Source organism: Callithrix jacchus, chromosome 4 (genome assembly GCF_049354715.1).
Source record: "Callithrix jacchus isolate 240 chromosome 4, calJac240_pri, whole genome shotgun sequence".
Classification (NCBI taxonomy): Eukaryota; Metazoa; Chordata; class Mammalia; order Primates; family Cebidae; genus Callithrix; species Callithrix jacchus.
The window spans coordinates 153,230,048-153,248,632 of NC_133505.1; the positions used below are offsets into that span (position 1 = coordinate 153,230,048).

Below are 18,585 nucleotides of genomic sequence, written 5' to 3' on the forward strand. Positions count from 1 at the left end.
CATAAACAGATTTCTAAACTTAAGTAAGATGCCCAGCTTTTCAAGCCTCCATTTTCTTATTTGTAAAGCAAGTTAATAATAATATAAACTTTTAAAAGGCTGTTCTGAGGACTTTAACAAGTTGACCCTGGAAGCCCTCAGCACAGTGCCTGGCACATATATGGGACTCATTAAATGTTAGTTATCATTGGCGTTAACATCATCATTATTTTGCCACTTTTTCAATTACCTTACATCCCTTTCCAGGAGTCACAAGTAAGCTTGTCAGGAGCCTGTTAGGAGTTGGGAGTTACTTATGGATGCAGAATGTCAGTCTCCAGTCCAGGCAGACAGTTTTTCAAGGCAAATTGTATGTATATTAAGCTTAGAGAGACATTAACCTATGGATTAAAAATCACTTGGGGAGATTTTTAAAAGTCTACCCCGAACCAGTTAAATCAGAATTTCTGGGTGTGGAATCCATGCATCAGTATGTTTACAGTTTCATGGGTGATTCCAAAGTGCAGCTAAGGTTGAGAAACTATGGTTTCAATCTAGGGACTACCAATGGCCTCCAAAGTCATTGGAGTCCCAGGCCTGTCTCCTTCTTTGTTTTCCCTATTTCCTTTTCTCTTCTTTCCTTCCCTTTCTCTCTCCCTCTCTCACTTCTCCCATCTCCTCCTCTGCTCTTCTCTCTCCTCTTTTACTGCAGCCAAATTTTATTTTCCTTTTCATCAAATGTATATATATGCTTATTCTTTTCTCAAACTTTCTTACAGATTCTAATCTCTAACTTGATAATTTATAACTCCTTTATTTCATAAAGGTTAAGCCAAGCTAAAGTTCAAAGCTCATTAACCCTTTGCCACTTCCTAGATGAGTCCCCACACCTGTGATCACTCTAATTCAGCATATAGCCTTATCAACACAACCTGCATTTATATCCTTTACATTAAAATCAGCTAAAAAGAAGAGTCTATATCCACTTTAATTTCTAGTAGGTGAATGTTTCTTAACACAAAAACAAACAATAAAATCTATATTAGAAAAAAAAGTTGTTCAAAACATATTACCAAGAAGTTGGATTTTGATTGTTTGCATAGCCTTCAGACTTGTTACTCTCATGATCACGTGGGATTCCCACAAAAGCCCTTACAGTATTTTAAATCCCATTTTGCATCCAATTAAAGTGAAGTTAAGAAAAGTTAAAACAAACAAACAAAAACTCACTGATGCTTGCATAGTTAGTAAGTGGCTTATCCACTTTCCTTCTGATATATTAAAGGCTGTTTCTGTCACACCATGCTCTAAGTCAGAAGGTACAATGTGCGACTGCTCAGATATAGTGTCAGGTAGTGCCAACTAATGAGAATAAAGTGGGGAACTGCACTGTGAACTGCCCTTGTCTCTACCTTTGCCTAATTATGTCAGGATGGCAAGGCAAGGGCTGCTTCTGAAGCCCAGAGTTCCGTGTTAACACAAAATTGAAATCTAGGACTTAAATCTTTCTATTTTTCTTCTTTCTGCACTTTCATTATTCATGAACGAGTTGTCCTTGGTCAGGCTTCTGTGAAAAACCACAACAATGTTTGTCTGGATAATGAGTTTCTGATGATGTCTTTGACTTAACTCGTACCCATTTCCCATAGGACCACTCAACTTGCTACCTCTCACTAAACACGGTTCAAGGATAAGATGTGGTTGAGAGGACGAAAATCTGCATATAATAAAAATGCAAAACAAACAAATATTAAATAGGAATGTGCATCACTCAGCTCTCAAGTGCCTTTTGCTGTGGATGATAAAACACAACTAAAAAAGCAACAATCCATTCCTAATCAAAAAACATGCTCATGAATTCATGATAAATTCTATTTGAATACAAACCAATTGTGACTTTTAAGACATATGAATAAAACACATATCAGTCCAGTTGTTTCTAGTATTATTTTGCCAGCACAATGAGGATTTTAATAACATGAAAATTTCAGAGCCTTTAGTTAGAAACGACCTTGGTCATTCCTTTATATCAATAGAATCTCATCTGTCTTTCAAGTGTAGCACAGCATGGTCCAGAAGGTTGTGGGTATATTTGTCCCAACCACTAAACTAAGATATCAAGAGGGCAGGTGATCTGTCCGACATGTCTTTGTATCACAATAAAGCCTTGTTCATGCTTTGTGTATTTATACACACATACTAAATGAGGAATACTTTTAACTGAATTGGAAAGCATTAAAATTATTATAGAGATTTTTAAAACTCTTTGTTCCAATTTCTAGAATACTGCTAGGCAAGTGGGGATTCACTGATTGTTAATAAATTAATAAATATCTGATTAAATCAATGGAAAATGGAATTTTTTACATTAGTGTACTTTCCAAAGAATCTAATTTATTAAGCAAACCATAGGGAGTGTAAAGCATTAGGACTTTCAAAGGAAAAAATCAGCCAGGCTACAAATAAATATAAAAGTGTTAAGCCTCGTTATTTCTGATAATTTCCTAAAGTTTAATAACTACATATTTAAGTTTAATATCTAATATTTTCTAGGAGTTTAATAACTACTCATGATATCTATCAGACGTAGGGTTTTCAGACCTTCAAAGTCCCCTTACATGTCAAAAACCATCTTTTTGTTGCTGTTAAAGACCAACTGGTAGTATTAAACTTTTTCAAATACTTACATTTATTTGCAAGCAATTTCCTGCAAGAAAAGGAAGTGTTATGGAGGATTTTGCAAATGCTAGGCATTTGTATGCATCTAACAGAACCAGGATCAGAGCGAGACCTTTAATACATCCGTAAGTCTGTTGATTAAATAATATGATTAAAATACCATTCAGTTTCAATGTTAGCAATGACTGTATCTGAATTTAATCAAGATTTAGTCTTTTTTTTCCAGGAATAATGGGGAGGGATAGGCAAACAAATTAAAAAAAACCTTGAAGTAGCCAACAAATATCTAGGTTGTAAGATATTCTTCGGGAAACTGACTTAGTTTTTTCAACAAGTTAATGGCATGAGAAGTAAAAAGATAGAAGGTATTACTCTAAATTAAAATGCCTTAATGATAAAAATGAGTTAATGTTATAGTCATTACAATGTAAAAAGTATTCAAACCCTTTAAAAGACTTTTTTTGATAGTTAAAGACATTGTAAAGTGGGCTGGCTACATCACAAAAATAGAAGTTACTGTTAATTGTTGTTTAGTTCAAACTGCTATAACAATGTACCATAGAATAGGTGGCTTGAACAACAAACATTTATTTCTCACAGTACTGGGAGGCTAAGTAGCTCAAGATCAAGGAGCTGGTATCCAGTGTTTGGTGGTGAAGGCCAACTTCCTGGTTTGCAGATATGCTGGTATCCTCACTTGTTATAAAAAGAGCTAGGTAGCTGGCTTCTTCTTATAAAGATACTAACTTATTCATGAGAACTCCACCTTTATGACCCAATCACCACTCAAAGGCACTACCTTCAAATATCATCACATTGGGTTTAAGATTTCAATATATGAATTTGATGGCAGTGGGTGAAACAAACATTTAGTTCATTGCAATTGTATCAGGGCTGATAATGGTATGGCAGTTATGCAAGCAAACATCTGTATATTTTTAGAGATGGACACTGAAGAAATGATGTCATCTTTAGGGCATGCATTTAAAATACCTCAAAAATAAAATTTAAATAAGAAACAAAACAAGGGGAGACGACTCAAGATGGCACTGTGAGAACAACCCAGGATTGAGGCTCTTGCTGGATGCGTGGAGAAGGTGAGTCAGGGACGCATTTCCAGACGGACCTTTGTTGCCCACAGAACGGGGAAATTCCCAGATATAAAACACATGTGGGACGCCAGCCAGAGATCTTGACTGGTGTAGCCAGCAGCCGGTGCGGCTGCGGCCCGCGCCGGAGTGCAGAGGCGCTCCACAGAGGTCCGCACAAAAGCACACTGTGCCAGGTGCCCTGTTGAACTGGCAACCTGAGACCTGAGAGGGCTGAACTTGAGACTGAATGGGACTTGAACAGTGAGCCAGCCCAGGACAAAGCGTTAGGGGTAGCGCAGTGCGACAAACAAAACGGGATTCCAAACGCTCGCTGCTAGGAGGTTACCTTAAGGCGCAGCTCTGTGCGGGAGGGGCGTCCGCCATTACCGAGGCAATCAGCCCCTACTGAGGTACACACCCATTGCTGACGCAGCCTTCCGTTGCCGAGGCAACCCGGTACAACAGAGAGACTCCGCCACAGGGCGGAGCCCGCGGCTGCAGGGCGGAGACCACAGAAACAGGGTGAACCTCACACCAGCAGGGCGGAGCCTCAGCAGGACAAGACTGCCTCCTAGCTGGGCAGGACAACCCGGCAGACACTAAAAAATAAAGCCCCAACCCCTTCAGAAAGAGCAGCTGAGAAAAAAAGGGCTTTTTTTTGAGTTCTGTTGCAGAAGAATTAAACATAGCAGCCTAACAGCCCTGAATGAACATCAGAGCTCACAGCTCAGCACTTGAGCTCCTATAAAGTACAGACTGTCTCCTCAAGCAGTTCCCTGACCCCTCTATATCCAAAAGACTGACATTTGGCAGGCATCATTCTGAGACAAAGATAGCAGAAAAAGAAACTGGTAGCATCCCTACTGTTCCGCAGCTGCTATAGGTGTACCCCAGACAAGCAGGGCCTAGAGTGGACATCTGCAGTCGTACAGCAAAGGGGCTAGACTGGTAGAAGGAAAACCAAGTAACAGAAATACTTCATCATCAGCAATCTGGGGGTCCACCCAGAGACCCAATAGAAAAGTCAGCAACTACACAGACGACAGGTGGATAAATCCACAAAGATGGGATGAAACCAGCACAAAAAGGAGGAAAACACCCAAAACCAGAACACCTCATCTCCTAGAAAGGACCAAAACTCCTCACCAGCAAAGGAACAAATCTGGACAGAGAATGACTGTGACGAAATGACGGAATTAGACTTCAGAAGGTGGATAATGAGAAACTTTTGTGAGCTAAAAGAACATGTTTCAAATCAATGCAAAGAAACTAAGAACCTTGAAAAAAGATTCGAGGAAATGATAACAAGAATGGATAACTTAGAGAGGAATATGAATGAATTAAAGGAGATGAAAAACACAATACGAGAACTTCGTGAGCATGCACAAGTTTCAATAGCCGAATTGACCAAGCAGAAGAAAGAATTTCAGAAGTCGAAGATCAACTCAATGAAATAAAACGAGAAACCAAGATCAGAGAAAAAAGCGCAAAAAGGAATGAACAAAGTCTCCAAGAAATGTGGGACTATGTGAAAAGACCTAACCTACGTTTGATAGGTGTACCGGAATGTGATGAAGAGAATGAATCCAAGTTAGAAAATACTCTTCAGTACATTATCCAGGAAAATTTCCCCCACCTAGCAAGACAGGCCAACACTCAATTGCAGGAAATACAGAGAACACCACAAAGATATTCCGCAAGAAGAGCAACCCCAAGGCACATAATCGTCAGATTCAACAAGGTTGAAATAAAGGAGAAAATACTAAGGGCAGCCAGAGAGAAAGGTCGGGTCACCCACAAAGGGAAGCCCATCAGACTCACAGCAGATCTCTTGGCAGAAACTCTGCAAGCCAGAAGAGAGTGGGGGCCAATATTCAACATCCTTAAAGAAAAGAACTTTCAACCCAGAATTTCATATCCAGCCAAACTGAGCTTCAGAAGTGAAGGAAAAATAAAATCCTTTGTGAACAAGCAAGTACTCAGAGATTTTGTCACCACCAGGCCTGCTTTACAAGAGCTCCTGAAAGAGGCACTACACATAGAAAGGAACAACCAGTACCATCCATTCCAAAATCACACTAATTGCTAAAGAGCATCAACATAATGAAGAATCTACAACAACTAACGGGCAAAACAGCCTGCTAGCATCAAAATGGCAGTATCAAATTCACACATAACAATACTAACCCTAAATGTAAATGGACTAAATGCACCAATTAAAAGACGCAGACTGACAAATTGGATAAAAATCCAAAACCCATCAGTGTGCTGTATCCAGGAAACCCATCTCACATGCAAGGATACACAAAGGCTCAAAATAAAGGGATGGAGGGAGATTTACCAAGCAAATGGAGAGCAAAAAAAAGCAGGAGTTGCAATTCTCATCTCTGATAAAATAGACTTTAAAGCAACAAAGATCAAAAGAGACAAAGAAGGCCATTACATAATGGTAAAAGGATTGATTCAACAAGAAGAGCTAATGATCCTAAACATATATGGACCCAATACAGGAGCACCCAGATACATAAGGCAAGTTCTTAAAGACTTACAAAGAGACTTAGACTCCCACACAATTATAGTGGGAGACTTTAACACCCCACTGTCAATATTAGACAGATCAACCAGACAGAAAATCAACAAGGATATCCAGGGCTTGAACTCAGACCTGGAGCAAGCAAATCTGAAAGACATCTACAGAACTCTCCTCCCCATATCCACAGAATACACATTCTTCTCAGCACCACATCACACCTACTCTAAAATTGACCACATAATTGGAAGTAAAGCACTGCTCAACAAATGCAAAACAACTGATATCATAACAAACAGCCTCTCAGATCATAGTGCAATCAAGTTAGAACTCAGAATTCAGAAACCAACCCAGAACTGCACAGCTTCATGGAAACTGAACAACTGGCTCTTGAATGTTGACTGGATAAGCAACGAAATGAAGGCAGAATTAAAGAATTTCTTCGAAACCAATGAGAACAAAGACACAACATGCCAGAATCTCTGGGACACATTTAAAGCAGTCTCTAGAGGAAAGTATATAGCAATAAGTGCCCATATGAGGAGAATGGAGAGATCCAAAATTGACACCCTATCGTCAAAATTGAAAGAGCTAGAGGAGCAAGATCAAAAAAACTCAAAACCCAGCAGAAGACAAGAAATAACTAAGATCAGAGCTGAACTGAAGGAGATTGAGACACGAAAAACCCTCCAAAGAATCAATAAATCCAAGAGCTGGTTTTTCGAAAAGATCAACAAAATAGACAGACCACTAGCCAGATTGATTAAAAAGAAAAGAGAGAACAACCAAATAGATGCAATAAAAAATGATAAAGGGGAAATCACCACAGATTCCACAGAAATTCAAACCATCATCAGAGAATATTACAAACAACTCTATGCACATAAACTAGTAAACCTGGAAGAAATGGATAAATTCCTGGACTCCTGCATCCTCCCAAGCCTAAACCAGGAGGAAGCTGAAACTATGAATAGACCAATAACAAGGGCAGAAGTCGAGGCAGCAATTAAGAGCCTACCACACAAAAAAAGCCCAGGTCCAGACGGGTTCACAGCCGAATTCTACCAGACACACAAAGAGGAGCTGGTACCATTCCTTCTAAAACTATTTCAAACAATCCAAAAAGAGGGAATACTTCCCAAATCATTTTATGAGACCAACATCATTCTGATACCAAAACCCGGCAGAGACCCAACTAGAAAAGAAAACTTCAGGCCAATATCCCTGATGAACATAGATGCAAAAATATTCAATAAAATATTGGCAAGCCGAATGCAACAGCAAATCAAAAAACTTATTCACCATGATCAAGTAGGATTCATCCCGGGGATGCAAGGCTGGTTCAACACACGCAAGTCTATAAACGTAATTCACCACATAAACAGAACCAAAAACAAAAACCACATGATTATCTCAATTGACGAAGAGAAGGCATTTGACAAAATTCAACAGCCCTTTATGCTAAAAACCCTCAATAAACTCGGTATCGATGGAACGTATCTCAAAGTAATAAAAGCTATTTATGACAAACCAACAGCCAATATCATACTGAATGGGCAAAAACTGGAAGCATTCCCTTTGAAATCCGGCACTAGACAAGGATGCCCTCTTTCACCACTCCTATTCAATATAGTTCTGGAATTTCTAGCCAGAGCAATCAGGCAAGAAAAAGAAATAAAATGTATTCAAATAGGAAAGGAGGAAGCCAAATTGTCTCTATTTGCAGACGACATGATAGTGTACCTAGAAGACTCCATCGCCTCAGCCCAAAAACTCCTGAAACTGATAAGCAACTTCAGCAAAGTCTCAGGATATAAAATCAATGTGCAAAAATCACAAGCCTTACTCTACACCAATAACAGACTTAAAGAAAGCCAAATCAAGAATGAACTGCCATTCACAATTGCTACAAAAAGAATAAAATACCTTGGAATACAACTCACAAGGAATGTAAGGGACCTCTTCAAGGAAAACTACAAACCACTGCTCAACGAAATCAGAGAGGACACAAACAGATGGAGAAACATTCCATGTTCATGGTTAGGAAGAATTAACATCGTGAAAATGGCTATACTGCCCAAAGTAATTTCCAGAATCAACGCTATCCCCATCAAGCCACCATTGACTTTCTTCACAGAACTGGAAAAAACCACCATGAACTTCATATGGAACCAAAAGAGAGCCCGCATAGCCAAGTCAATTCTAAGCAAAAAGAACACAGCGGGGGGCATCACACTACCGGATTTCAAACTATACTACAAGGCTACAGTAATCAAAACAGCATGGTACTGGTACCAAAACAGAGATATAGACCAATGGAACAAAACAGAGGCACCGGAGGCAACACAACATATCTACAACTATACAATCTTTGATAAACCTGACAAAAACAAGCAAGGGGGAAAGAATTCCCTGTTGACCAAATGGTGTTGGGAAAACTGGCTAGCCATGTGCAGAAAGCAGAAACTGGACCGCTTCCTGACACCTTACACTAAAATTAACTCCAGATGGATTAAAGACTTAAACATAAGACTTGGCACGATAAAAACCCTAGAAGGAAATCTAGGCAAAACTATCCAGGACATAGGAATAGGCAAGGACTTCATGAACAAAACACCAAAAGCATTGGCAACAAAAGCCAAAATAGACAAATAGGACCTAATGAAACTCCACAGCTTCTGCACGGCAAAAGAAACAGTCAGTAGAGTGGATCGACAACCAACAGAATGGGAAAAAATTTTTGCAGTTTGCCCATCTGACAAAGGGCATATCCAGAATTTACAAAGAACTCAAACAGATTTACAGGAAAAAAACAAACAAGCCCATTCAAAAGTGGGCAAAGGATTTGAACAGACACTTTACGAAAGAAGACATATATGAGGCCAACAATCATATGAAAAAATGCTCATCGTCACTGGTCATCAGAGAGATGCAAATCAAAACCACATTGAGATACCATCTCACGCCAGTTAGAATGGTGATCATTAAAAAATCTGTAGACAACAGATGCTAGAGAGGATGTGGAGAAAAAGGAACACTTTTACACTGTTGGTGGGAGTGTAAATTAGTTCAACCATTGTGTAAGACAGTGTGGCGATTCCTCAAGGCCTTAGAAATAGAAATTCCATTTGACCCAGCAATCCCATTACTGGGTATATATCCAAAAGACTATAAGTCGTTCTACTATAAGGACACATGTACACGAATGTTCATTGCAGCACTGTTTACAATAGCAAATACCTGGAATCAACCAAAATGCCCATTGATAATAGACTGGATTGGAAAAATGTGGCACATATACACCATGGAATATTATGCAGCAATCAGAAATGATGAGTTTGTGTCATTTGTAGGGACATGGATGAATCTGGAGAACGTCATCCTCAGCAAACTGACACAAGAACAGAAAATGAAACACCGCATATTCTCACTCATAGGTGGGTGATGAGAAATGAGAAAACATGGACACAGAAAGGGGAGTACTAAACATTGGGGTCTATTGGGGGGAAAGGGGAGGGCCAGTGGGAGGGAGAGGTGGGGAGGGATAGCCTGGGGAGAAATGCCAAATGTGGGTGAAGGGGAGAAGGAAAGAAAAGCACACTGCCATGTGTGTTCCTACACAACTGTCTTGCATGCTCTGCTAATGTACCCCAAAACCTAAAATCCAATAAAAAATTAAAAAAAAAAAGATTAAAATAACTCAAAACCCAGCAGAAGACAAGAAATAACTAAGATCAGAGCTGAACTGAAGGAGATTGAGACACGAAAAACCTCCAAAAAATCAATAAATCCAAGAGCTGGTTTTTCGAAAAGATCAACAAAATAGACAGACCACTAGCTAGATTGATTAAAAAGAAAAGAGAGAACAACCAAATGGATGCAATAAAAAATGATAAAGGGGAAATCACCACAGATTCCACAGAAATTCAAACCATCATCAGAGAATATTACAAACAACTCTACGCACATAAACTAGCAAATCTGGAAGAAATGGATAAATTCCTGGACTCCTGTGTCCTCCCAAGCCTAAACCAGGAGGAAGCTGAAACTATGAATAGACCAATAACAAGGGCAGAAGTCGAGGCAGCAATTAAGAGCCTACCACACAAAAAAAGCCCAGGTCCAGACGGGTTCACAGCCGAATTCTACCAGACACACAAAGAGGAGCTGGTACCATTCCTTCTGAAACTATTCCAAATAATCCAAAAAGAAGGAATCCTTCCCAAATCATTCTATGAGACCAATATCATTCTGATACCAAAACCCGGCAGAGACCCAACAAGAAAAGAAAACTTCAGGCCAATATCCATGATGAACATAGATGCAAAAATATTCAATAAAATATTGGCAAGCCGATTGCAACAGCAAATCAAGAAACTTATCCATCATGATCAAGTAGGATTCATCCCGGGGATGCAAGGCTGGTTCAGCATATGCACGTCTATAAACGTAATTCACCACATAAACAGAACCATAAACAAAAACTACATGATTATCTCAATTGACGAAGAGAAGGCATTTGACAAAATTCAACAGCCCTTTATGCTAAAAACCCTCAATAAACTCGGTATCGATGGAACGTATCTCAAAGTAATAAAAGCTATTTATGACAAACCAACAGCCAATATCATACTGAATGGGCAAAAACTGGAAGCATTCCCTTTGAAATCCGGCACTAGACAAGGATGCCCTCTTTCACCACTCCTATTCAATATAGTACTGGAAGTTCTAGCCATAGCAATCAGGCAAGAAAAAGAAATAAAGGGTATTCAAATAGGAAAGGTGGAAGCCAAATTGTCTCTATTTGCAGACGACATGATAGTGTACCTAGAAGACCCCATCGCCTCAGCCCCAAAACTCCTGAAACTGATAAGCAACTTCAGCAAAGTCTCAGGATATAAAATCAATGTGCAAAAATCACAAGCCTTACTCTACACCAATAACAGACTTAAAGAAAGCCAAATCAAGAATGAACTGCCATTCACAATTGCTACAAAAAGAATAAAATACCTTGGAATACAACTCACAAGGAATGTAAGGGACCTCTTCAAGGAAAACTACAAACCACTGCTCAACGAAATCAGAGAGGACACAAACAGATGGAGAAACATTCCATGTTCATGGTTAGGAAGAATTAATATCGTAAAAATGGCTATACTGCCCAAAGTAATTTACAGAATCAATGCTATACCCATCAAGCTACCATTGACTTTCTTCACAGAACTGGAGAAAACCACCACGAACTTCATATGGAACCAAAAGAGAGCCCGCATAGCCAAGTCAATTCTAAGCAAAAAGAACACAGCGGGGGGCATCACACTACCGGATTTCAACTATACTACAAGGCTACAGTAATCAAAACAGCATGGTACTGGTACCAAAACAGAGATATAGACCAATGGAACAGAACAGAGGCAACAGAGAAAACACAACATATCTACAACCACACAATCTTTGATAAACCTGTCAAAAACAAGCAATGGGGAAAGGATTCCCTGTTCAACAAATGGTGCTGGGAAAACTGGCTAGCCATGTGCAGAAAGCAGAAACTGGACCCCTTCCTGACACTTTACACTAAAATTAACTCCAGATGGATTAAAGACTTAAACATAAGACCTGGCACAATAAAAACCCAGAAGGAAACCTAGGCAAAACTATCCAGGACATAGGAGTAGGCAAGGACTTCATGAACAAAACACCAAAAGCATTGGCAACAAAAGCCAAAATAGACAAATGGGACCTAATGAAACTCCACAGCTTCTGCACGGCAAAAGAAACAGTCGCTAGAGTGGATTGGCAACCAACAGAATGGGAAAAATTTTTGCAGTTTACCCATCTGACAAAGGGCTGATATCCAGAATTTACAAAGAACTCAAACAGATTTACAGGAAAAAAACAAACAAGCCCATTCAAAAGTGGGCAAAGGATATGAACAGACACTTTACGAAAGAAGACATATATGAGGACAACAATCATATGAAAAAATGCTCATCGTCACTGGTCATCAGAGAGATGCAAATCAAAACCACATTGAGATACCATCTCACGCCAGTTAGAATGGCAATCATTAAAAAATCTGGAGACACCAAATGCTGGAGAGGATGTGGAGAAAAAGGAACACTTTTACACTGTTGGTGGGTGTGTAAATTAGTTCAACCACTGTGGAAGACAGTGTGGCGATTCCTCAAGGCCTTAGAAATAGAAATTCCATTTGACCCAGCAATCCCATTACTGGGTATATATCCAAAAGACTATAAGTCGTTCTACTATAAGGACACATGTACACGAATGTTCATTGCAGCACTGTTTACAATAGCAAAGACTTGGAATCAACCCAAATGCCCATTGACGGTAGACTGGATTGGAAAAATGTGGCACATATACACCATGGAATATTATGCAGCAATCAGAAATGATGAGTTTGTGTCATTTGTAGGGACATGGATGAATCTGGAGAACATCATCCTCAGCAAACTGACACAAGAACACAAAACGAAACACCGCATATTCTCACTCATAGGTGGGTGATCAAAAATGAGAACGCATGGACACAGAGAGAAGAGTACTAAACACTGGGGTCTATTGGGGGGAAAAGGGGAGGGCCAGTGGGAGGGAGAGGTGGGGAGGGATAGCCTGGGGAGAAATGCCAAATGTGGGTGAAGGGGAGAAAGGAAGCAAAACACACTGCCATGTTTGTACCTATGCAACTGTCTTGCATGTTCTGCACATGTACCCCCAAACCTAAAATGCAATAAAAAATTAAAAAAAAAAAGAAACAAAACAAGAAGCAAGTGTGGAAAATTCTGAGCACTGTTGAATATGGATGATGACTCTGTGGAGGATTATTATACTATCTCTCTACTTTCGTGTCAGGACATTTTAGCAACAAGAATAAAGGTACACAATAAAACCTAAGTTCAGAGTTACAGTTTTCTCGGAATGCAGTCAATTTTATTGGGGTCTTGTTATGTTTTAAGAGTTATTCTATGTTTAAATAATTTATACATTTTACTTCTGTTACTCTATAGTGTTTCCTTTTTGAACTTTGCTTTTTTTTTTTACTTATCTTGGTGACTTAGGTAATATTATATGCAGAGGTGCATCATACTTCTTAATGTTTAGATGGGATTCCATCTCTTAAATAGTTTGAATGAGCATTGTTTTTTCTGTTTTTTATCATATTCATGATAAAAAAATGGTCTCTGGGTTTAAAAAATGGTTGAACATTTTTTTTCTCTCTTTTCCAGTGATGCGTGAATGATGAAGGCAGCAGGAAAGAAGGCTTTTTAAAGCTATATGCCCAATCATTAATGAGAAAACTGTACACTTTAATACATTCCTGGTCTTCCCTGACCCACGAAGAACACTGAATACATGGGTGTGTCTGCGTATCCGACAAGATATTTCTTTCTTTTCAAAATGAATAAAATGATGTTACCCAGTGACAAGAGGGAAAATGTTTTCCGAGAAGAAAACGTATTTTTCTCAAGTTAAAAAGGATGCAATTCTATATTAAAGATCAATTTAAAAGGAAGGGTTTGTATTATCCAGAAAATTGTAAGTATAAAATTACTTTCCAGAATGAAATTTCAGAGGTCTGAAGCCAAAATAATAAAGATAAAGCTAATATTCTCATTTAACTTTTCTTTTCTTCTGTGTTCTTCTAAGGTAACAAGGACCATTGAATATTAAAAATGTAATTGTTAAGGTTATTTCCAAGAAAAAAGGCTAAAAGTTTAACTGTGATGAAAATTTGCACTGTCTAATTTGCACATATTTACATTCAATCAGGAAAATGATTAAGTGACACTTAGTCATGAAACCAGAAATAATACATATGGAGAAGTCTGTTTTACTATTGCCTAGCACATTGCTATGTGAAATGATAGAATAGAGCTTCATTATAAAGTAATAAAAGAAATTTTAGATTTTCTACCAAAGGCCACAGATGATTCTTTTTGTCATCTCACAGCTTCTCACACAAAAATCAGAAAGAAACATTACATACTTCTTGTATTTTTCTATTATTTGCTTAGCAGTTTAACAGGCACTGTGATGGGTAGAAAAGAAATACAAACACTCAGTGCTTCTCTACTTCCCTAATTATTTCCCCTTCCCAATATTCCCCACCCAAAATAAGAGATGCTTCTTACACTTTACAGTGAAATAATCGTGTTGGTATTTACAACAGAGTTTCATATTAGAATTGCCTTGTCATAACTTTAAGCATGACTTGACTTGCTCCTGGAAGCTTTTGCCATTCTAGGCACATGTCCTGAGTGTAACTGGATTAGATACAACCAGATTTTCTGGAACTCAGGTTCTTGGCTTCTCCAACCCAGACAAATGGGAACAGGGGCTTTGGTTTTGCAGTGAGTATTACAGCTCAAATAGAACTCATGGACCCAAAGAGTGTGTGGTAGTGTGGTTTATCAGGCAGAGCAAAAGGACAACTCCCACACCATGGAAGGGGACCCAGAAAGGGTGCTGCTGCAGGCTTCAGTGACTGGAGCTTACACCCCTGACTTATTCCCTCCGCATTCTTGTTCTCATCCAATAAGAGGGTTTCTACAAACTTTCTTTGAATCTTTTACCAGATTGGTTACTGTTTTAAAACCTGAGTCACTGAACTTCCACCTTCAGGAGTCAGAGGCAGGAAAATTTCTGCACTGGGAATAAAGCCCCTAGTCGACCCTGGAGGTTCCTCTAACACAGTCCCTCAGTATCTACTCTGAACAGGAAAGTCCAGTGCTGTTGGGATACAGGCGAAGACCGCTATAACTACTTCCTGTGTGTGTAGAAGGGGCCCTGCAGTTGAGGTTTCTTCCAGAGCAGAGTCTTCTGGGATTGCAGGTTGATCCAGTGGTTCATGATAGAAATGAGCCATGGACATTTGGATTCCATTTGCAGGATGATTTGTAGCTTCATGGCCTCAATTCTGGAAGAAATGAATTTGGCAAGAAAGTTAAAGATGCAAGGCCCAAAGGCAAGCAGTAATAGGATGGTTATTAAGGGGCTAGAAGAGGGGAGAGCCCAGGATAGCCAGTTCATAAGCAAGCTCCATGACCACAAGGGTCATGGCTTGTGCTGCTGCTTGTCCCGGGCACCCTCAGTCTTGCTGTTGGGTCCGCTGGTTAGCCACCTCAGGCCCTGAGAACCTTCATCCCTCTGGGACAGTGTACTTTCCAGTGATCCCCTTGGCACAGTGGGCAAAAACGAGGAGGTGGTCCATTCCTCTTGAGACAATCTTTCTTAAGGTGTCCCGGTAGGCCGCCGTGGTAGCAAGCTTTGCTAGACTCATGCTAATCCAAGCCTTTCCCTTTTCCGAGCCTCTTAGGTCTGCCTGCCTGAGGGCCATGACTAGGGCTACAGCCTTTTTCTCGTCCTTTCTGTCCCTTTCAGCCTGTTTCTCCTGATCTCTATTACAAAACACAGAGGTTGCTAGATTTAGTAATAATTCTAGACTTTGTTCTGGCCCTAGGACCAGCTTTTGGAGCTTTCCTCTAATGTCTGCTGCTGATTGCATAATAAATTTGTCTTTTGGTATTACCTGATCTTTGATGGAGTCTGTTGACAGGGGAGTATATTTTCTTAAGGCCTCCCATAACCTCTCAAGTAAGGCTGTTGGATTTTCTTCCTTTCCCTGGGTTATGGTGGATAACATTGCGTAGTTCATGGATTTCTTCCTGGTTTGTCTTAATCCCTCGAGTATGCAGGTCAATAGGTGCCTATGGTTCCAGTACCCGTGTTTGGAGTCAGGATTCCAGTGAGGGTCTGTACTAGGGACTGCTTGTTGACCTGTAGGGAATCTTTCCCTTTCCTCTGGCATCATTTTGTCATTCACTTGACTAAGGTACCAAGTGTCCCCAAACTCTTGAGCCACTGTTAGAGTGGCATCTCTCTCACTACTGGTTAAGGTCTAACTAAGCAGTGATATGATATCTTTCCAAGCTAGTTCAAAGGATTGACCCAGACCCTGCAGAATATCTATGTACTTGTCCAGGTCATCTGAAAATTTTCCTAAGTCCACCTTGATTTGCTTTAAGGGAGCATGTACTTTGGTTGGGCCAAATTTCCTTCCTACCATCTGTAGAGGGTAGGGTTGGGGCATCCTGTGGTGCCTTGGTTGTTTTGGTTTTCCCTGATTCCTCTTGTGTCCTAGGAGCTGGGGAGAGCCTGTTGGTATTGGTGGAGGGAGGAGCCATAGGGAATCTTGGGTATGGGGGTAATCCCAGGGAGGGGCCAGAAGGACATAAGTTATAAACTTTACATAATTGAGGATTATCACATAGAGAAAAGAAAGTTTGCACATAGGCGACTTCGCTCCATTTACCTTCCCTCATGCAGAAAAGGTCTAATTGTAGAAGGGTGTTATAATTTATACTTCCCTCAGGTGTCCAGGATTCTCCACTCTGAAGAAGGTATTGTGGCCAGGCCATGCTGCAAAATAAGATAAGCTGCTGCTGTTTCTTCAAAGATTGTGGGTCAAATTGGTCCCAGTTATGCAGGATACACTTAAAGGGTGACTTTGCCTTGGGAAGAGTAGCACCCATCTGAAATTGAACACAGGGATGCCTGCAACCCTGGCTATTTCTGGAAATTGTCAACCCTGGGGTGTCCCCAGTGGTAGAGCACTCTGTAATTTTCCTGCACCTTAGATGTGTGATCATCTCGTGGGCCTTCCCATTTGCTGGGTTTAAGCATGCTTACCAGTGTAATGGGCATATCCTCCCTGTCTAATGCCCTTTATGGCCACCTTAAAGGACATGCAGACTGCTGGATTTGGTGACCCTTTACTGATGTGTCCTTGAGGAACTAGGTCAGTGAGGTTTAGGTGACGGGTGCTATTTATATTCCCTAGCAAGGGTCCGATGAACATAGGCTTGATTATTAAACCACCCCAGGAGGATCAATTCCTTGAGAAGGGTCTCTAAACATAACAATCTTAAAGAAGGTAATTGTTGGCCATGGGGCCAAGCCTGGGACAATACTCTCCAGACCAAAGCCTTTTCTCCTCACTTTTTGTCATAGGAGTATGCCCTATCACTCTGGGCCCTGTAATTAACTATTTGAGTCTCAGACCAGGCTGACTATGGTGCTCTAGATGGAGAAGTTCTGCCATATGGAGGGCCGATCCTAAACATGACAAATCTTAGGCTGTAGGGTCCTGGCACCATTTGGTTGGGTTGGGAAATTGCAAGTAACATAAAATAAAACGTCCTAAGCCTCCAGTACCCACTGACAGACCCTGACTCTGTTAGAACATAGCCTAGAACAGCAGACAAAGGGAACCCATCCTGTGTATTTATACTGTATGTGGTGCTCATAGGTATAGGCCTGAGGGCACATGGACAAGGGTCCCTGGACCACCATGTCAAGATCTCCAAGGTCCTAGAAAGAAGGGTAATGGCATCAGATGTAGAAAACATTTTAGAGGAAAGAGCCAGGAAGAAGTTTTCCTCATGGATATTTGGATCCAGGAAGTTGGCATCTGAAAGGCTAGACAGTGCTCGCATGGGCAGCTGTCTCTTAGAGGATCTAAGCAAGGCCATAACCTCAACAGGATCAAACCAGGAGTTAAGGACTGTTGCTTGTCACCCCTAACCGACCCTCAGCTTGGCCTAGGGAAAGACAGAGTGAAAAGAGAGAGAGAAATGGTTTCAGGCAAATCAATGCTCCCAATTTCACAGAGCCAGGGGTGTCAGAGAGCCCTTTCCCAGAAAGCCTGACACCCATGTCTTTGGGCTGGCAGCTGCACTTGTCACTTTTAACTGGCCAACAGGTGCCTAGTAATTTGTCTCCTGAACAAATTTAGGAGAAGAAGGACAAATTAGTAAGAGTGAAAGTGGTCCAGAGTCACTCACCATACTGAAGTTTGAAGTACCTCCTGGCTGGCTCACCAACGGATGTAACCGAATTAGATACAATTGGATTTTCTGGAACTCAGGTTCTTGGCCTCTCCAAACACAACAAACGGGGAAGGGGCCTCGGTGTTGCAGTGTGTCTTACAGCTCAAATAGAACTCATGGACTCAAAGAGTGTGTGGTACTGCAGTTTATTAGGCAGAGCAAAAGGACAGTGAAGGGGATGCCCCTGCAGGCTTGGGTGGCTGGAGTTTATAACCCTAAGTTATTCCCTCCCCCTTCTTGTTCTCATCCAATGAGAGGGGTTTTCTCAAACTTTCTCTGGATCAGTTGATCTGTGAATCCTTTACCGGATTGGTTACTGTTTTAAAACCCTGAGTCACTGAGCCTCCGACTTCAGGATTTAGAGGTGGGAAAATTCCTGCACTGGGAACAAAGCCCC

At 40.5% G+C, this 18,585-nt stretch overlaps 1 long non-coding RNA gene across 1 annotated transcript; it reads right to left on the reverse strand.

The window, feature by feature from the left end:
• Window positions 1-13,230: 13,230 nt before the first annotated feature.
• On the reverse strand, window positions 13,231-18,380 carry LOC118152713 (uncharacterized). Its single transcript, XR_004741444.3, has 3 exons — window positions 18,144-18,380; window positions 16,613-16,719; window positions 13,231-15,217 (listed from the first exon to the last, which is right to left on the reverse strand). It is a non-coding gene; the product is annotated as an uncharacterized LOC118152713 (long non-coding RNA).
• Window positions 18,381-18,585: the final 205 nt, after the last annotated feature.